At 35.2% G+C, this 20875-nt stretch overlaps 1 protein-coding gene and 1 long non-coding RNA gene across 10 annotated transcripts in view; one reads left to right on the forward strand and one right to left on the reverse strand.

Moving 5' to 3' along the window:
- The window catches only part of CSMD1 (CUB and Sushi multiple domains 1), a 1052894-nt gene that overhangs the window by 393569 nt on the left and 638450 nt on the right, over positions 1-20875 (reverse strand). The gene's annotated exons all lie outside the window — the stretch shown is intronic.
- On the forward strand, positions 5294-18048 carry LOC135296138 (uncharacterized). Of its 7 annotated transcripts, XR_010358178.1 has the most exons (7): positions 5490-6593; positions 7864-8065; positions 10801-10856; positions 11969-12056; positions 12502-12576; positions 14042-14174; positions 14273-18046. It is a non-coding gene; the product is annotated as an uncharacterized LOC135296138 (long non-coding RNA). The 7 variants fall into 7 exon arrangements; XR_010358179.1 differs by lacking the exon at positions 5490-6593 and adding an exon at positions 5294-5437 and having other exon boundaries at positions 10801-12056; positions 14273-18048; XR_010358177.1 differs by having other exon boundaries at positions 5479-6593; positions 10801-12056; positions 14273-18047.

The raw sequence follows: 20875 nt of genomic DNA on the forward strand, positions 1-20875 counted from the left end.
AATGAGAAATAATTAAACAATGCCAACCATTCTTCTTCTAAATCTGAAGGTAACCAGGCTGTTTCAGGATCTGAGACAGATGAGGAAACTCTTTCTGTTGATCATTGTGAGCTGCAGACAAACTTTTTCATGTTATACTACTTCAAGTGATATTTTAATTTCTATTCTTATTCCATCATTTCTTCAGACAAACATTAATCTACTGTTTAGGCAAGAAATAAGACATTCTGTTTCCATGCAGGCTTGAAGGAGTAATGTTTTCCTTATGAATAGTATGTCAGATATAGAAGCAGAACATCCTTTGAAGTCTGCATTACCAAGAGATTGTGATAAGCTTTATCAAAATTATTACTAACAGGATTGCCACTATAATATTTTTTCCCTTTCCAGTAGTTATTTTTTGACTCAAATTCGGGTATAACAAAACTATTTTACTTTTAATTAAGAGGACTAATCCAGAGAGGTGTCATTTTGGTTTTGATTTCGGATCTGTTAATAAAATAATTATTGCTTTTATCTGAAGAAATAAACCAAATCTTGTTTCTTTTACAAGGTTCTTGACATTGTTTTGACTATAATAAACAGATGATCTTATCTTATAAAACAACTGACAGTTCAGTTTCATGAAAATGCAGGAGATAATTAGAGTGGGTTTTGTCAACTCATCTACCCTTATCCTTCTAAATTAGCTACTTTCCCCATTTTTATTAGGCCAACTATCTGTATAGTGAAAGTAATATTATTGTTCAAAACAATAGTAAGTGTATTGTTCAAAAATATAGTAAAATATAATAAAGTTAATTGAATCTAGTCTAAACAAAATAAATTCAAAAATGCACACTCTGTAAGGACTAGTTCAGATTAAAACAAAAAACCAGAGAAGCACTACAACAATCATGCATCAGTTTGAATACTTCTGCTGTTTCTATATTCACTTAAGCACAGAAATATTTGTGTTCTCTAGAATGTGTTTATTTATTTATTTATCTATTTATTTATTTTGAAAATAGTGTAAAATATTGTCATGGTTTAGGAATGGTATTCCCCAATTTAGTTTTCCCATCAAGATTCCAAACCATGCTACTGCTCATTTTCTCCCCCCCTTCTCCTTCCCTTCCCACACCAGTGGGATGGAGTTGAGAACTGGAGGCACAAAATGTGAAGATCATGTGTTGAAATAAGAACAATTTATTGAAAACAGCAATGAAATAGGAACAGTAACAGCAACAATAGTAGTAGCAAAAGTACACAAAAAAAAGAGGGTAATTCATATACAAAATGCTCATGGGGACCCGAAGGCAATGAACAATGGCAGACAATGACAACATATTTTTCATTCAGAAGCCACAGTCTTGTTTTTGGAAGTCAGAGTCCCTTATCCCTACCCTGAGCATTACCCTGTGGTACAGAATTACCTGACTGACATGCCCACAACCGTGCTCCCTACTATTACTGCAAAAGAAATTAACTCTGTGATGGCTGAAACAAGCACGAACATTTCATGAATTTCCACAACAGGTCTCTGGGTTAGAAAATGAAGAAAGAAAATTGTACCCTAATTTTCAGCCAAGAGGTGTCTTCCATTTTGCAATCCTCTCAGCTTAAATATTTCTGTGAGCATGTCTGTAGATACAGGTCCAAACAAGAACTTTCAAGGATCATCTCTCACTAACTGACAAAGCAACAGGAATTAGTTTTTCAAGGTATAAAGTATGATTATTGCAGCAAATAATGAAGGCAATGTCTCTGCATGTCTGTATATATAGTCTCTCTCTATTATCTACATTATATTTGTAAATATTTATATTTTGTATAGATATATTGAAAAAGAATCGTAGAGGTTTATTACCTCAAACTCATTGTCACACCAGGATGGCCAAGGCCGTATCAGGCATTAACAGAGAGCAAGTAATGAGCTGCTTCAGCTGTAAGTAAATGTGTAGCTTTGCAAGCTGTGTTAGAGGGTTTGAGACTAAAATATGCATACTGTGCTGCAGTTTCACAGACATGAGATGCTCTGACAAACAGCTGCTGCTTAAAAGAAGTGTGATGTTATTTTCTGTTCTTCCTTCTCCTGCATTTCCTATTCCTTCCTTAATCCTTTGCTTCTGTATTGCCCTTCCTTACGTGCATCAGCTTGGATTCTTGCTGGAATTACTGTGATCTTATTTAAAGACTATAATGGAAGAAAATTATCCTCTCCTCCCCAATCCCTCCAGGTGAGACATTTATGTGCCATTTTCATGAATTAAATTGCTCATGGAAAAGAGAAACAAATCAGAGCTGGCACAAATTCAGTGTCAGGATCACAGGAAAAGCAAAGTGAAATGGAGCTGGAGGTCACGACTTGGGGAAAGGAAGAATTTACAGATTAATATAAATTAGGGAACAACAAAATATAAGAAGCGATAGATAGCCTAGCAATTTAGAATATTTTAGGCTAGACCAATGAAGTGAAACAATACTTATTATGCTTGATAAGCGAGACCAAGTTACCTCCTAAATAAGAACTATCAGTTTAACATGAAAAATGAAGACCCCCTCTTCTTTATGTAGTATTTGAAATAAGAGACTATTTCTAATAGCTAACATAATCTACAAGGAAAGGGTTCAGAAGTGGGGAGAGGTAGAGAGGCAGTTTGAGGTGTTTCCTATTTAAAGTAATTAGACCAGCATGATTTTTATCTGCCTACTTCCTTAACCATGAGTTGTTATACTGCATGCTGTGAATAAATACTTCCATTTGCATTGTACCTTATTACCACTTCGGACAAAAATGAATTCAAATCAATGGATGTGGTTTAGGGTGAGCTTTTTTTCACCCTAGCTTAAAGACATAGGAGGACCTTAGCAAATCTTAGCTTGCTAAGTACCCCTAGAAGATGTCCTGAGAATTGTTCAGGAGAACTGGATATATTCCTGGGAAGCTCACTGACACTGACAGAGCTGTTTCCAGGTGAGTCAGGAAAATGAATGACTAGTAGTAATACAGAAGGCACTCACTATAAAGGAAAAAAATTGACAAACACCTAATGTCCTGATGGACCACAAGGAGTTTGCCTGAAAATTTTATATCAAATACTTATGTCAGTCTGGGTCTCAGAAAATAGTTCAAATGAAACACGGAACTGATGAGTGTAAAAAGGATGAAAGAAAGGAAAACACAGATGAGTAAGGGAATAAGTCCAAGAATAAGGTTTTATCATGACCTTGTCAATTTCAATGATTCAGATACTTTCACCTGAGTAGTCTAAAAATGCAATTTTTTTAAAATTTGCTGTTATCCTTCACATTGAGAGTAGAAGGTTTAACCATTAATAAATGAAAGCATGCAATGAAAGTTTCTCTTCAAAATGAAATAACCCAACATAAGCATACAATGTTTCATAATTGTTTTATGTGGCATTACTGAGTAGTTATTACATTCATTAAGCTCATTATTGGCTTCATTGTATTATAAAGAAACACTGTCCAGTATACACCTTAGATGTATGTTTCATATGGAATGATTCTTAATGACAGAAAAATAAGAAGAATACTTTGCCTGTGATAATGAATTTTGAAAATTTTATGTAGTCATTATAGGCATTGTAGACATTTTGAACCAGACAAAATATTGCTTACTTACTTTGTTCCCTTCCCATGACACTTATTAACAGTTACATTGGAACAGGCTGACAACTTATTTAAAACTAAATTAGTATAACAATATAAAATTCTTTAAGGCAATATATTTTCTTTTTCCCTTAAATTAAAGTTTTAAGTGATGAGGCCATAACCAGACAGGTAAAAATGGAAATGTAAGCAGAAATTTTATATATTTTCCAAAAACATGTTCAAATCATACCATCCCAAGATATAACTCATGTTGTCTTGGCAGTCTACATGTATGCTGAAAAGCCCTTTGGCCCATTGAAATGAGAAGAGATAAGGCTTCAACTTATCTAATTTCAGTTGCTGGCAGTGATTTGTTTCCACCTGTGAGAAGTTCCTTTTATAGACAATGGAGAGCAGTTAAGTATTTTGGGAGTACATATCATCTGAGGTGTTTTAGACTTCCACATTAGTTTGTAATTAATCTCACCTTGGAATGCAAGAGCTACAGTGAGGAGATCAGTATGTATAAACGCCTGAGCACCATTAAAGGCATATAAATGCTATTGTAATTCAGCGTATGGGACATGACGTAACTTAGAAGGCAATTTATTCTCCGAAGGCAAATTTTGTGCACAAAAGTACCCAGCCTCTTGTGTTTATTTTGACATACTTCACACTGCACATGATAGTTGCACATACTTTCTGTTTGGCTAGAAGTTAAAACTAAAGGCAAGAGCTTTTTATGTTTTGTAACTGGTGTTTGGAAAAGAGTTTTATTAAGAACATCTGTTTGTTGATTCAACATTGATAGCAAATACTTTTCTTGATTACTGTTGTAATATTTAACAAAAATCATAAGGACAATATTCCATGGCACTCTGAATATTGTTCCTTTGGAAGATGGTTACCACTCTCACACTGATCAATAAAAGAACAATTCCTTATATGTTAGGATTCTTTCTGATATATGGCTTTCGTTGTCCAGTAAAACTGGAACATTAAGTTCTAGGACACCACAATCAATTAGATTTCATTGTTTAATACAGGGATATTACAGCCAGATCCTGAGTTCTACAAGCCACTTTTCTATAGCGTTCAAGGAGTTCTACATCCAGAGCCAGAGAAGATATGTTGTAGGGTCCTGAGGTTAAAATGACAGCTATCCTGAAGGGAAACAAACATTTAAAACAAGCTCAATTGAACAATTGAACAAATATGAAACTAAACTGAGGGCATTTAACTGCTACAAAGATATAGTAATTGAGTATGTCAGAGATAAAATTCTGCTTTAAAAGTTCTTCCATAGCTGAGTGTTATTATTAATAACTGAAATGATAAAATGTAGGTCTTATAGCACACATAGAATTCTGTTTATGAGAACTGCAGTTATAGTGGTTTTGCTGCAGTTATTCAGACAGGCATTTTTAACATTCTGGAAACTCCACATTTTTTACTGTGTTCCCTGTGTTTACTGTTTTACTGCATTAATCCCTTAAATTCTTTAGTGTCCCATATAGAGAAAAGTTTAAATTCTTCAATAAAATTCAGAAACTGATCATCTAAACAGGAGTTTCCAATTTTTCATTTCTGTGCTGGTTTTGCATTAATTGACATATGGTGAGGAGGGAAAAAAACAACTATAGAAGTGATTTAACTGAAAGGAGCTATTAAGAGCTTCCTCTGCTCTGTGGCTGGCAAAAAAACAATTGCCGGCTGGCTTTGAAGAATGCACATGCTGATAAGCCAATTAAAGAGCTGAACATGCCTTTGTGACATTCACATTTTAAACTGAACAAGCCCCAAGCCCGGGAAGCTCTCTCTATCTTCTGGCCATGAACAGGTAAGAGATGCAGCCCAGGCCAGGCCGCTCTGCCATGGCCCACGTGGTGCGGTGGGGGCCAGGCCAGGCCCCAGTGGCTGCTGGGCAGAGGAGGAGGCCATCAGCCACTGAGTCCGAGCCTGGCTGCTGAGATCCTGGCCCATCCCCTGCGTGGCCGCTGGAAAAAACCCAGAGGCGGCACTACAGCCCACACAGAAAGCACCCCACAGCTGGAACTGAACGCAGCTGGGGCCAGAAGACAGCCATGCTGCCAGAGCCTCCACCGCTGTTCTGGCCCAGGCGCCCTGAGATTCTGACACAGGCCCCCCAGCGCAGCCTGAAAATCCAGCACTGCGAGTGCTCCGGCCACCACCGGCAGAAATCACACGGACCATAAGCAGGACTGGGCAAGATTAACTCTTTCAGTGCTGTGAAAACCCCCAAAACCGATGAGACTTGCAGATGCCAATCCTCTCTTGAGTGAGAGGAAAGGACAGAGTGAAGACACATATAGAAATAACATGAAGATGCCAAGGAAGAAGTCAAGTCCCAGATGGGAGGAGAATAAGGAGATGCCTTATTCTTAGGCTAAAATTCTTTTAGTAAGGCCTTGGTGATGGACTATGATACACTAGAATATCCCTTTAATTAATGAAAAAAGTATGGGGGGATGGAGTGTTCAAACTGTTGATGAGCAAAAGTATCCATATTGAGGCAAGCAGATGTTGAAGTAGCTGTGATTGAAGCAAGAAGCTTAAACAGAGAGAGATAAGAGTGATGAAGACCCTTTGACCCCAGGGAAAGAAGAAGATCTCTGTTCCCAGAGATGAAGATGATTTCAGAGATAGATAAAGAGAACTTTTGCTGTTGAATAGCTCATACTTAAAATAGTACCCCATAAGTTTAACGTGGTCCATGAGCGCAGCTGTGGGAAGGCTGGGAAAGATGGGAGGGACTTCATGATTGCAAATTTTCAGGCAGCTGCTATTTGTGGAAATTAAAAGACGAGAGAACTGTTTCTTATGGAGAGGTCTCCATGGCATGGCAAAAGAGACTCCTCTCCCTAAAAGAACTAATGAAACACCATTCTGAAGTGGTAAAATGACTGAAAATACCAAATTTGTCTCCTTACATTGACAGTAGGAAAACAAAAGTTGGGAGCAGATGTGTTCTGAAGGTTTATTCTAATTTCTCTCTCTTTTTTTTTTTTTTTTTTTTTTTTTTTTTAGTTCTGTTAATGAAGTTTTCTGTACACCCTTCAAAGTTTGAACCTGCTTTTCTCCTTCTCCTAAACCCTGTCTCACAGCAAAAAATGAATAAATAATTTTAGGAGGGACACTGGTGGTTGACCAGTGCTAGACCCACTACAATTTCTTTAACCTTCAGTTATTCTGAATTACTAGTAGAGGATAAAGATCTAACAAGATGCAATGCAAAAAGCAGATGCATGAATCAATAGCCAGTAACCACCAACCTTATTATATCTGTTCTGGAAAAACTCACTTAAGTGATACAAAAACAATACAAACCCAGGGCAGTTTTTTTAGGTACATCAAAGGAAATATTTAAGTACATCGGGCATCTACTACATTTCTGTGGTGCTCTATAATATTTTTTCATTTGTGGTTTCTACTGTAAGATTTTCAAAATAAAATAAAATGACTATACAAATATAATTAATTGAAATGTTTTTCCATTCCATGCAATTAATTTAATTTCATTGCTTTAGTAACTGTTCTCTATTATATATTTTATATTGCATGAGTTGTTTTGGTTTTTGTTTTAATGAAAGGCTTCAAATATCCCATTTGGCTGTGTTATAAAATAACTAAAATAAAAAAGAAATCCAGGGGAAAAAAATTATTTTAAAAGTCATTGGAATTAATATTTCATGATTTTTTTTTCTTAGACTTTCATTTGTAGAAATTACGTTGTCTGTTTTTTACGTTAGTCTTTGACTAACAAAAACCTCCACAGATTTCCTTATTTCAAACCTCAGTCCAAATGCAGGGATGTTTAGCAACAGTCTCCAAAAGATGACTTGAGACTATTTTTAAAGGCTCCTTTAGACTGTGCCTTTCTGCAGTGACAGTGGGAATGAGTTTAGGATCAATCTATCTGACATGTTAGATAATAACAAAGAAAATAATTGTTTCTTTATCTATGATTCTCTATTATTAATCTCTTAGACCATAAATCAATGCAATCCTGTTATCTTACAATAGATTTAAACCATATCTGGTAAACGGAAAAAACACATTGGTTCCCAGCTGCAGACTGGAGGGAAAAGGAGCTGCTAATAGACAGAATTGCAGGTCTTCCAGGGATAAATCTGTAGACAGCTTACTTTAGTTTCTTGGAAAAAAAACTGACAAAAAAAATCCCCAAAAAACTACCACCACCAGAAAAAAAAAAATCTTCATGCATTTCCTTTTAAAAACTTTTAGACTTCAACCAGATCTGGTCCCCCTGGCACAAGACATAGACCTGTTAGAGTGGCCATGAACAGAAAGCACCTCTCCTGTGAAGACAGCTGAGAGATCTGGGCTTGGTCAGCCCAGAGAAGAGAAGGCCCCAAAACAGCTTGAAGAGAGCCTGAGGAAGATGAGGTCAAACTTTTTAGCCGGGCCTGTTGCAATTGGACAAGAGGTAATGGTTTTAAGATGAAGGAGGGTTGATTTTGATTATATACAAGAAGTTTTTGAAAATAAGGGTGGTAAAGCACTGACACAGGTGTGCAGAGAAGTGGTGGATCCACCATTTCTGGAAACATTCAAGATAAAAATGGATGGGATATTGAGCAACCTAAGCAAGTGGAAGATGTCCCTGCTCATTGTGGAGGGTTTACACTAGATGTCCTTTGAAGATCCCTTCCAACTCAAACTACTGTATTTGGAAAAAAAACAACTAACAAAAGAGAAAAAAACCCTCCAATCTCTGAATATTATACATTGAAACTGAATTTAATTGGTGCATCCATTCAATACTTTCCTATTTTAGCTCTCCATTATCTGATAATCATGCCATTTATCTTTTAACTCTTTTATTTTTGAATTTTTCTGTGTGAAAGATTATTCATCTTCCTTCCTATGATTGAAATAGAGCTAGTAGAAATCAGGTCTGAAAATCCCTGATCAATAACTGATTCACTGATGAATTCCTCATGCAATGAGCTTGCAATATTGGCTCTATCTGGTAGTGGTTTCTTTGTGTCCATAAAAAGAAGTATTAAATGTTTCTGTCAGAACACCAAAAATACAAATATTTTTGTATTATAGATTTTAATGTTTAATCTGTTCACTGTGCAAAACAATGTGGTTGCTAAAATGCTGACAAATAGCATCTTCAAAAGTTGTATTGTTTTGTACCTTCATGAGGACATAGTTCTAAATTTGGATAAAGAATTTGAAAAGTTGAGTGTGATCAGTAAATATACTACTTGGATGAAACACAGGCATCACTGCAGCAAAGCAATGATAATACTGGTAATATTAAAAACAAACAAGTAAACCAACTCACCATGTAGGTGTAACCATAACTATATGTCCAAATGAAATTATTAGTACTTCTAAAATATAAGGCTTTCCTGGGATGAAAACTTTGTGCAGGTCTATAACTTTTTTCCCTAAGGATGTTAAGCACTGAGTTAGACAAAAAACTACTGTATTTACTCATTTCAGTGATGGTATGTGTTTCATTGATACTCTCAAGTGGTAAAAGTTAACATTGCTGGGTTTGGTTAATACTTGGATTAGATAGAGCTAAGGCAAATGTTTATATCCTTTACTATATCTTGCCAAGCAAGTTGACTTATCTGCATTTTTAACTTCTTCTCCTTACATTGACCACATTGTTTTGCACTTATGGTTGTATCAAGTGAAAACCTCTTTTTGTTTTCTCAAGCTATCCTTGGGTGTCAAAAAGTAACTATTTCCACTTGAAACACAAGCTTTGCCCCAGTAATAAAGCTAATGGAGAACAACATAATTTCCTAGTAATATTCCCAGCTAGCTTGGTTTTGATTTTGTTTGTTTTGTTTTCCCAGTTTGTACACAGAAATTTAAAATACTGGTTAAAAACAAACAAAAAACCTTATTATTCCCCAAAAAATACTGTTTGGTCACTATGAGAAAATAACTGTAAACAGGAAGTATCATACAATCCCTGTACTTAATGGAAATTGACATTTAGGTATCCACCTCCACAAAACTTGTCTCCCTTATCTGAAATTATAATATAATGAAATATAATTTTTGGGCTGTATCAGCAGTAGAATGTGACAAAGAGTATCTATGACAGTTTGACAGAGAATGTTAGCTGTACCTTGTTTGGACAATTATTCAGCCTAACAACGATGAACTTAAATAAAAAAAAAACAGAATTTCCCCAAACTGATGTAAAATTTTTCCATTCTGTGCAGCTGCTATATTTTACTTTAGAATATTGTTACTGTGTAAAGAAAGGAACAAGATGTTTTGTGGGAGTTCAGGATTTACTACTTGGTAGCTTGTTAAAAAGGAGTAATACGAGTTGGTTTACTGGTATCTTCCAAATGTCACAGAAGACAAGCAATAGGGCAAGTTTTTGCTCAAATAATACATATTTATTCCAAAATTAGATGTCCCCCTGTCTCTCAAACCAAACTAACTTGTGCATGGCCTGTTAATGCATGGCCTCAATACCTTGTTAACACAAGGCCTCATAGAGTATCAGAGATGCATTCTATTTTTGTAGATATGACCCTTCTGAATTATATGACAGTTGTATTTCCAATTAAAAACAAACAAACAAAGAAAATTCCATGGCCACAGAAAAGCTTAAGTGCCAGAGAAAATTAGAAAAAATAATGCTTCCTAAGAGATGCTTTCCAAAGAAATCCTATGGGAATTCTGATGCTAGACATACTTAAAACAGTGTTATTTTCGGGTGATCTATTGCTCATGCCAATATAAAATTATTTGCTGTTGGTTCTCGTGGGTGAGAAGTCAGGTGGGAGAGAGAAAATCTCATCAAATTTTAATCAGAGTGCAACCACATAATAGATGTTTAAAATAACATATATTCTGGAAGCCATGTGAATATCTACTTACTTTTAAATTTGAGCACAAAATGTATTCAGTTTCCTCATTGTGTAATGATATACCTGTTGTGAGCTAGATTCTTGCCTCAGAAACACTATGCAGATACACTATTCCACCAGGAGGCAAGTTGCTTCTGTGTTCTCTTTCAATAGTAAATGTTTATTTTTTCAATTTATCTAAATGTATTTCTGTTCCTGTAGTCATGGATTTTGATAAGCAATATTTCCTGAATTAAGCCTTCTTCCAAGCCATTTTAGGGTTCCCAGTGAAAGTAACAATGCTTTGCTTATCTCTTTCTAACAGCCAGATGTCCTCTGGCAAGGAAAAAAGTGCTACCAACAATGAGCATCGTGACATAGGTATTTTAACTGGGGCTAAGAGGGAAAGCCTTTAAAACCAGCACATTGAATAGCACAGCTAGATAGTAAGCCAGCTGTTTTTAATTGCTGACATGATGAGTAATATACTGTTCCACCAAATTTTCATATATTTTGAAGCTCCAAATACTGTTTCCAAAGTACACTCCATACACTGGATATGCTACACTCAGAGAACTTTACTAATATAAGTAAACACAACTAATTATAAGACAAAATATAGCATTCTAAAATTAATATTTATATTGCAGAAGAGCCAGAAATATATTATTATTTTTAAAAAAGTTTTCATGATGTATAGATAGTGTTTATAGAAGAGTTTTTTTTCTTTATTGAACTGTCTTGACTCAATATAAATAATTTAGAATATATATTTTGAAGAATCTGGATACAAGACATCTTTTTTGCAGTTATCCTTTACTCTTAAGCAGGTTGCATCCACTCCATTCTCAAGATTTTTAAGTTTGTGTATTATTAGTTCACTCCCAATCCAAAGCTTAACTACACAGGAGTTTTGCTACTGTGTCTCTTAAAAATAATAGTTTTTTTCAAAAGAGTCCTTAACTCAAATGTCAATGAATTTTGATTAAATAATATCCACAGACGGTTTCAAAAATGCCAGCAGCATGCAAAAGTACATTAAGGCACATGTTGCTGTCATTGTTTCCTTATCACTGCTGCAATTTTAAGTTAGATATTCTATTGCCACTCAGTGTCTGTCTTCTTCACCAAACACCTCATTTTCATCAGTGTAGTTTCACATATTTTGCTACCTCTTCATAAAATAAAAAAACATGTATGTTATGTATTCCTTTTCCCTTCCTGCCAGCCCGAACATTTCATTAAAATTCCTTGCAATTAAATCAGGTTCAGATTCTAGATTAACCAACAACAGCAGCCTCAAATTGTCTGCAGTTATGCAAATAGAGTGCTAAGTTTACAGAAAGCTTTAATAGACAGGTCAGCTAAGGAGACAAGGGAACAGTGGGACAGTCTGTTAAAGTTAATTGGCTTGTTAAAGTAATTACTTTACATTGGGCACAATGCTATTATGAACTTATTCTGATTTATTTTTTATTTATTCCTTCCATGAGAAATTTCTCTTTCTGCTGTGAAAAGCTGAACCACCCCCCAGCATGAAGAGAAGAAAGCACCCTTACTTCTTTTCCAAGATAAGATGTGGTATTTTTAACTTTCTTTTCCCTAAAGATTGAAGTCACTTTTGACACAGCAATTCCATGTGGGTCACTAGGCTGTTCAATTCAAGCCTAGAGAAACCTGCTTGTCTCATGAAAAAGATTTCACCACAAATAAGAACATTCCAATTTCTGCCTTCTGTGGAGTCAAGTTGGCATTGCTACTGCACCAGAAATGCTGATCAAAATGCACATGGTACATTTTGTGGTCTATAGTGTATATCACAGACAGAAAGCAGTAGCTGAGAAGTAATGGTAATTAGTGTTTCAAGACAGCTTTCAAGAATCCTAAAAGAAAGTTAGGAAGGCATTAAAAACCTCCAGAAAACAAAAAAATCTCATAAAGACATTCAGGTCTGAAGACACTGAGACAAAGTGAGAAAGATAAATCTTTATGTAATTCTTGCAATTTCTTTCTCCTTTGTATGAAGGAATCCAACTTGATCTGATTGACCTTGGGATCAAGACTGGGGAAGATTTTAAATTTATGTGGAAATAATTGATTGGTAAGTAGGGAAGAAATCAAAATCTGCCAAAAAAAAAGCCATCAAAACCCCATGAAGATTCATTTCTATAACTTTACAGTAGCATAAACAATGATAAATCTACAAAAGCAATGAATGGACACAAGAAGTAAAACCTCAAAATCCCCTGAGTGTGAGAACATTGCTATCCAGGAGCTGATAAAAAAGCAATTAAAAAAATGTGTAAGAAATATTTGGGAACACAAGATAGTAACCACATTGAGATGTCAGCATTATATTATTAAGACCTTTGAAACAGCAATAAAAAAAATAACTTTCAATGAGAGCCACTTTAGGGTAGGCCATAACATTTGCAAACAGCAATTAAAGATATACATGCTAAGAGACCGCCATAACAATGAAACTGAAGATCAGTTCCAGAAGTATAGGAATTTGTAGACTACTGGAGCTCTGTGCTGAAAACGCTTCTAAACACACAAATATTTTTTACTGACAGAATATTTTTCTGACAAATACAGAAGCACAAAATGCCTTCAGAAGAGTAGAAAAATAGAAAATATTGGTGATTCATGCATTAGGAAAATTGATAGGTTTAGATCTTTAATAATTATGGATTCCTTCTGTAATACCATTATATGTTATAGGAACAAAGCACTATGACTAAACTCTAGAGATTACTTACTGAAAAGATTTTTTTCTCTAAGAATAGTTATCTTGAAGGAAGTCTGAATGGCAGTGTCCATTCACCATATATTTTCATGAAAGAATTATTTCAGATTTTATCAGGATTCAGTGCAGGATATTTCAAAGTACTATGAAATGACAGTAAAATGAGATGACACTGGAACTTAACAGGCCAAAATAAAAGCTTCTAAGTTTCAATCATTCAATCATCACTGTCAAACACAGATACATTTTAACTCTTTTTGCCTTTTCTTTATTATGCTTTTTCCTTTAGAAAGATAGATAAAATGACAACTCTTCTAACTCAACAACAAGAAAACAGAAGAGTTCCCGGCTTGAAAAAATAAATAGTTAAAAAAAAAAATCCTCATAATTCTAATCAGACATTAAAAAATTCTCAGTAGGCAAAATAATGCAAGGAGAAATAACTTTGTATATCTTGACAATAGGCAAGACTAAAGGGAAGTACCACAAATACAGAAGACATCAGGTACTGAATTTGACAGCCTAAGCAAGATTTTGTTCTGAAGAACAATATACAATTTAAAAAACAAACTATGGCTTCAACCATAGTAATTATAGTCTTCTCATGTGTAGGTGAAAGCTGGGAATATAATGAGCCAGGACAGTTTGACAGCAAAAGCTTAATGAAAATACTAGGTTGAAAGGAATAAATTTGTAAACAGATTTATTTATTCAGAGAAGTCTACAGCTCCTAATCTGTGAAAGCTTTTCTTAGAAAAGAAGGTTGAATTATCTATGAGCCTGAGTTAACAATGACTCTAAATCATTTATTCATTAGATATGGCAGCACATTGCAGGAAGAACCAGCAACCAACAGGAGAGAAAGCATCCTGTCAAATACTGCTTGTGCCTTAGCTGGCCAGACTGTTGGGATTCAACAATGTTCACTGTGTCCTGAGTAACAACTAAAGGTACATGAAGGATTTATTCTTTCCCTCAGTTTAATTTTCAGAGCACCAAATGAAGTGCAGAAGCACTGCTCAATTACTCAACATTCAATTTTTTTTAGTCATTTTTCTTCACAGTGAAGCTTCAAGTCCCTGCTAAAGGTGGTGAAAGCATCTTGACTTCAACAAAGACAGCACTACAGAAAACTGTACCAGTCCATGGACACTCCAGCTGCCTGACACTGCTGTATCAACAAGCCATCTTGCTACAAGAGCTATTGGCTTCCATACTACTGAACATTTACTTCCCTACTATTACATGGCTGTCTGATTTTATTTATTTTTTTCACTGTGAGCAGCTCGTTTCTGAATAAATTAACTATAGATCAATTAAACATAATGCAAGTTAGCACTTTGTCTAATTCACTGCAAAGCTGAAACTCACAAGTAATGCATTTAGCAATTACTTGAGTCAGAATATTACAGATATTTCTTCTGGGAAACAACTATATTCCAATTTTAAGTAAGATCAAGCACTTCAGACTTTATTCTACAGTGGAATATCATTTAAGTTGTTCATTAGATTAAAGCTTGTGACAGATTATAATGCTACAAGAGTCCTTATGAAGTTTAATTAGGTTCTTTAAGCATGTTTTACAAAACACTGCTGACACAGTAGTAAAGTGTGGATTTGTTATCTTTCATGATTGTAAATTACATCCCAAAGCTGTTACCAGACTACTAGTCTCTTAACTCAATTTCTGTAGCAATATTAAATTGCAGTGGTAATGAACACTCACAAAATACCATTATCAAGTTCGCAAATCCTAAAATGCCTTTAATAATTCACTAAGATTGAATTTACACTGGACCATTTCCCAGGTGCTAGGGATAATGATAAAGCACCTTACCTTTTATCAACCAACCATTTCAGATGACAAGCAGAGTAATGCAGAATGGTGATGTATGTGCATGGTGCTTTACACCTAAACCAGATTTAATTCTTTCTGGTGATGTCCTTATGGACAGATCAATCTAAAACAAAGTAGATCCATCAGCTGGTCTTTTTGTTTTGCCACATGACAGTTTCCTCAATAAATGGTGTGTGAATTGGTACTTCCAGTGCAAGACACTCTATTAATTCAAAAAAATGTAGTGAAGATAATAAAATTTCTTGCATTGCAAATAATCTGGAACATTGGAATATCAGCTCCTACAACTGAAAAAAACAGGACTGAAATTTTCTCAAAACATTTCAAAAAAGCAGCACTCACTAATTAGTTATTTAACATATGGTCTCACTGAATAATTTGCTGTCACAGATCCTTTATCTTGTTATTGTTTTCAGTAAAATAATTGAAATAATATGTATAACAAAAATAATGCATTTGATTACAGAAAATTATCACTATGACTAGGCTTTACATTTTCTCCAATTTCCCAGTCACCCATTGTAGGACTTTTTGCACATGTACAGATGGAAACATTGATGAAGAAAAGGATTCCAGTTTCAGGCTGGTTTGGTACTTCTTACTTTTTACCTGTACGCAGTCTACTCTGTGTTGTAGCTCTATGTATGCATATATGTATGTGGTTGTGACCTTACTACTTTTAGCAGATGTGCACGACTGTTGAGTATTTTTATTTTAACATTTGCTTATATGAGTTCATTCTGAACAAAAATGTACAAATCCTAAATAATGTGATGGAAACTTTTACAAACAGTAATTTAATTTAATTTTTTTTTTCCACATGAAATTTTCAAATTGATTCTGTAAACCTAACAAATAGTATAGTATGTTTACACAATCTGCCTGTGATAAGCCAGGCAAACAAACGGTCTGAAATTTTTACTATCTTATTAGCAGAGCTAAGATTTCCACTAAATAACTTCTACAGATAATGTGATATTTTTTATTTTCAAAATTTACACATTCAGTTAAAATGGTATTATTTTGAAAAAGGAAAGTTATTTTCAATATGCTCATGACTTTTTAAGAAAAACTAATAGGTTTCCTATTTTGGTAAGTTTATTGTAAAGAAGAGCCTCAAGTAATATGAATCTGATGATTCAAGCAAATACAGATTATCAAAATAATGACCTTTTGCTGTTTTCAGGTTCAATTACCTTCCTCTACTCTTAAAGTTATTCCAAAACATGACCATTTATCAAAATCTAAAACCACCAAATGACCTTTTAAAAACATATGCTTAGAGACGCAACCTTTTTCCTTCACTTCTTTAAAAATACCTTTTAAATAAAATGTACATGAGTATATACATGTTTCCTGCTGCAGAAGTATTCCCGAGTAAACAGAAAACATTCTGTTACAGAACCACACTCTGCACCTGTTATATAAGTAGATTCAGAAATCTTTCAAGCTCTACAACTATGAAAGGTAATCTTGGTTGTGCTTTGATCCAAATTTTGTGGAAAACTAAGGGTGGATCTTAGTCCTTCTGCTAAATCTGTTTTAAAAATTTAACTATGATAACCTGATAGGAAGAATTTCCAGGCTCCATGAGAAATGTAAGTTCTCCTTCATAGCCTTTGTTTTTTTAATTCTGTGCCATAATATATTTCATTTTTTTAAATGTAAGTTATGTGTTCACAAAATAACTTCAGAGCTGCTAAATTATGATATACTAAGTGATGAAATCCTGTCCTTTTTGTACATTTCCAGACACAGCAATCTTGTGTTCATAATTTTAATTACATACGCTTTTCTTTATTGCAAACTTGATGCAGTATTCAGGCTCCCAAACAGAGTAAGAAGAAACAGTTTAACTATCTGATAATCAAAATTCAAACTTTCTTAATTTCTGTATTAAAAATTTAGAATTTTAAAAGAGTAAGTAGAACTGTACATGTAATTTACTGTTTATTTCTTTCTCATCTGTCTCCTATTCATTTAAAAAGCAAAAAAAACAAAGGCAAAGGAAAAGTAATTTTGAAAGGCAGACATTTATGGTGAATATACAATGTGTCAAAAATTCTTAAGAATTTAGTGGCAGTTTCAAAACAATGTAACTAAATGACTAGGTTAGTACAGTGAAAATCTGTTAGTCCTTGTACAGAAAAAAATACAACCTTATATTGGTTATTTATTATATCAGGTTATAATAAAAATATTCTGCATATACAGGAATAAAATTTAATGTACAACATTGTATTTACAGAACCTGAAATCACCATGTGTTAACAAAATGGCTAAATTGTTTTGGTAATATAAGTTAGGCCTAGAATTTGAGGATTTTTCAATATGTAGTAAAAATGCAGCATTACAGTATGCTATGTTTCTCCTGGAAATTACACTACAAATAATGCCTCAGGGAAGGTTTATATTGGACATTAGGAAGAAGTTGTTTAGAGAAGGACTGACTGGGCAATGGAATGGCTGCCCAAGAAAGTGGTGGAGTCGCCATCTCCGGAGGTATTTAAGAAAAGACTGGATGGGGCACTCAGCGCCATGGTCCAGCTGACAAGATGAACTCAATCATAGTTTGGACTCAAGGATCTCAAAAGTGTTTTCCAACCTAGCTGATTTTGTGATTCTGTGATTCTATGTTGTTGCTGCTGAGCAGGGCTTAGACAAAGCAAAGATGTTTTCCACTTTTCATACTGCCATACTGGCAAGGAGGCTGGGGGTGCGTGGGAGGCTGGGAGGAGACACAGCCAGGACAGATGACCAAAAATGATCAGAGGAATATTAGAATCTGCATGAAAAAGAAGGAAGTGGGAGACGTTTGGACTGATGGCAATTGTCTTCCCAAGTAACCACTATGTGTGATAGGGCCCTGCTCTCCTGGAGGTAGCTGAGCAATGACCTGCCTGCCCATGAGAAACAGTGAATCAATTCCTTTTTGCCTGTTTGCTGTGCTTGTGTATGCAGCTTTTACTTTCCCTATTAAACTGTCTTTGATCTCAGTCTGTGAAGTTTTTATCTTCTACCCTTCTGATTCCCTCCCTGTTCTTGCTCGTCAGAGTGAGCGAGCACCCACGTAGGGCGTGGCTGCTGGCTGGGGTTAGACCACTACACACAACTAAAGCAAGAACAGATGGAAAGCTAAATGACATAAAGTTTTTTGGAAATGATTTGCAACTTGTCTGCAAGAAAATTCATCAAATCAAATGTTTCATTGACATTAGCAAATAGCTCATGCTTCAGCTGGACAAAAAAAAAAAAAAAAAATTTGGTATCTTTAATATGTAGCAAATGTTTTTTTTCTTGTTATTTCATTACGTGAGAATATGTCTGTATGAGCAGCTGTTTTATGCGGCAAACTAAGAGACGCAATTCCAGTGCATGTCTAACGTGCTGCCCGAGCCAGACACAGCCAGTTCCAGCCGGATCCAGCTGGATCCAGCTGCCTACTGCAGGGCGTGGCTGAGCCATGGCTGGGGCAGGGGCACTGCAGGGATGGCGTGTGTGGTGAAGGACAAAACGCTGCACGGCAGAGAGATGGAGGACAGAGAAACAGGCCAATGGACACCGTGGGAGGTAGCATTCCAGTGTTGCAACAGTTTCCCACACAGGAGCAGGTTTATCCTGAAGGACTGCAGCCCAGTCTATGTTTGCATACATCTGCCTCGAAGTTTGGTTATTTTTTACTCAACTATTTTTTTTGGTAACGCAACTGTATTTTGTACTCAAAAAAACCCAACCAAACAAACAAAAAAGTGTGTCTCCTCCAGTATTATGGTAAATCCAGACTTGTTATCTGTTTAAATCACATGGCAGGAAGGCTGTATTTGAAAAGCTGTAGTACTCGGATGAGCAGATTACCTCAGGTAACACACTGCAACAAACAGGCAGCTCTTTAAGAGCTTAGGATGTAACACAGCTTCTTCAGGAGCTCAGAAATACAGATAACCATGTCGTACATGCCACTGTGAGGGGAATGCCCTGAGGTAAACTACAATACCTGTAGAATATACAAAGGCCTTGCACACAGCTAAGTGCAAGGACTGACAAAAGGGTGCTTAAAGATGAAACTCAAGTCTGAGAAGATACAGCCATTTGAATTGCTGGAGTACCTTTTCTACTGTTCACCAGATGATGATCAATTGAAAAATAAATAATAATCTGAAAATTTGCAAGTTATTTACTGAAATTAGTCTTTCTCTTTTCTCTGAAAAGGTTTCCACTGTTCAGCTTAAAATCACAGTAGTGGTGAACTACTATTCCCAAAGTTATTGTGATATATCAGCTTTGAAATCAGACATTACTAATAGTGTGTTTTTAAAATTAAGTATTTTGATTCATGGATGACTAGATGGAACTACTTAATATTGCTTCTACAGAACCTAGATACTCTATAAAGATAGTGGGAAGTAACCAAAGGTAATGATTTTATCACAAGATGTGTTGCTGAATCCATCTATTTTTTGGACTTTGGAAAGTGACGTAAGTTTATTATCAGATAATTTCAAGCTGCAGACAAATACTATTAGAATAGAAGCAATTAATCTAGACATGCTGGCAGCCACTGAGATATGAAACATTTTAAAAAACCGCATAAGCCATCCCACAACTTATTGAACAACTTACTTTAATTTTGGTTGCATATTGTTTATTTAAATCCAGGAGGAGAAATTGAGGAGAGAGACAGTACCACTTTGTCTGTCTAAGATTTCCCTAGGGTATTTTTATTTCACAGCAGTGAAATGCTTAAAGAAACTGAGGAAAAACATGATAGATCTGTTTAGGAAAAATTGTCAATGAATCAAAGAATACTTATTTGCCTACTTTTGAATTGAGGAATGCTTCTGTCATCAAATAGCTGAAACTATTCTTCCTTTATGCTTCAGAAAGAGACCAAATAATGGAAATTGATCAAATTCTTTTCAGTCAAACAAAGCACAGATTTTTGCTATTTTCAGCTCATTTTTATTCCACTTTAGATTATTTGAAAAGGGGAGAAACTTCATTGCTTGTCTTTCTGTTGTCCTTAACTGTCAGTATTCTGTTCTGGGAAGAATTCATTATTTGACACTTATGTTCTGGGCTTTTTCGGTTGTTCTAACAGTACAAGCAATGTTGTTCTTATAAGTTTCACCTTCCTTCAATAGTGAAATGAACCTTTACATTTTACTTCTAGGGATATTGTATTTCATTCTAAATACAGTCTAGGATATACTTCCTTTACCATTAATTTTAATTTAATTTCATTATCATCTAAGCCTGGATCAATACTTTGTCATGGTTATATGAAAAGTTCTGGGGAATAGGTCCCTTTATGGCAAGACTCAAGCAAGTCAATACCTTGTCATGCTTATTTTTCAGCTCTAATGTTTGGATTTTTTTCTTTTTCCTTCTTTAAGAGTATTTATAGAGAAAACAGCAAGGGAAAGTGGTTTTGTTGCTACCTGTTTTGAGAATAATTTTGGTGTTTCTATGTCCCCGAGCAAGCAAATTTTGGCCAAGGAACCAATGTACCCAGATATTTAATTTGGGAGCTTTTAGGGACATATAGGTTATGATTCAGTTAGCCATACCTGGGTGCACAGGGTCATTTGAGAAATCCTACTCAGCAACCAATCTATATGCTGATCCAGTCTTGATGCCTGCTCTTGATGCCTATAAGTAGGGAGCTACACTGAACCCAAGGACTTGATTCTTGATTTGATTATTTAAATACAAGACTACAGTGACATTTGTGCATCTTAAACCAGTTTACCTCTCATTGCAGAAGGGAAATATTTTCTGTAGCTTTCATGAGTC

This window comes from Passer domesticus, chromosome 3 (genome assembly GCF_036417665.1).
Source record: "Passer domesticus isolate bPasDom1 chromosome 3, bPasDom1.hap1, whole genome shotgun sequence".
Lineage (NCBI taxonomy): Eukaryota > Metazoa > Chordata > Aves > Passeriformes > Passeridae > Passer > Passer domesticus.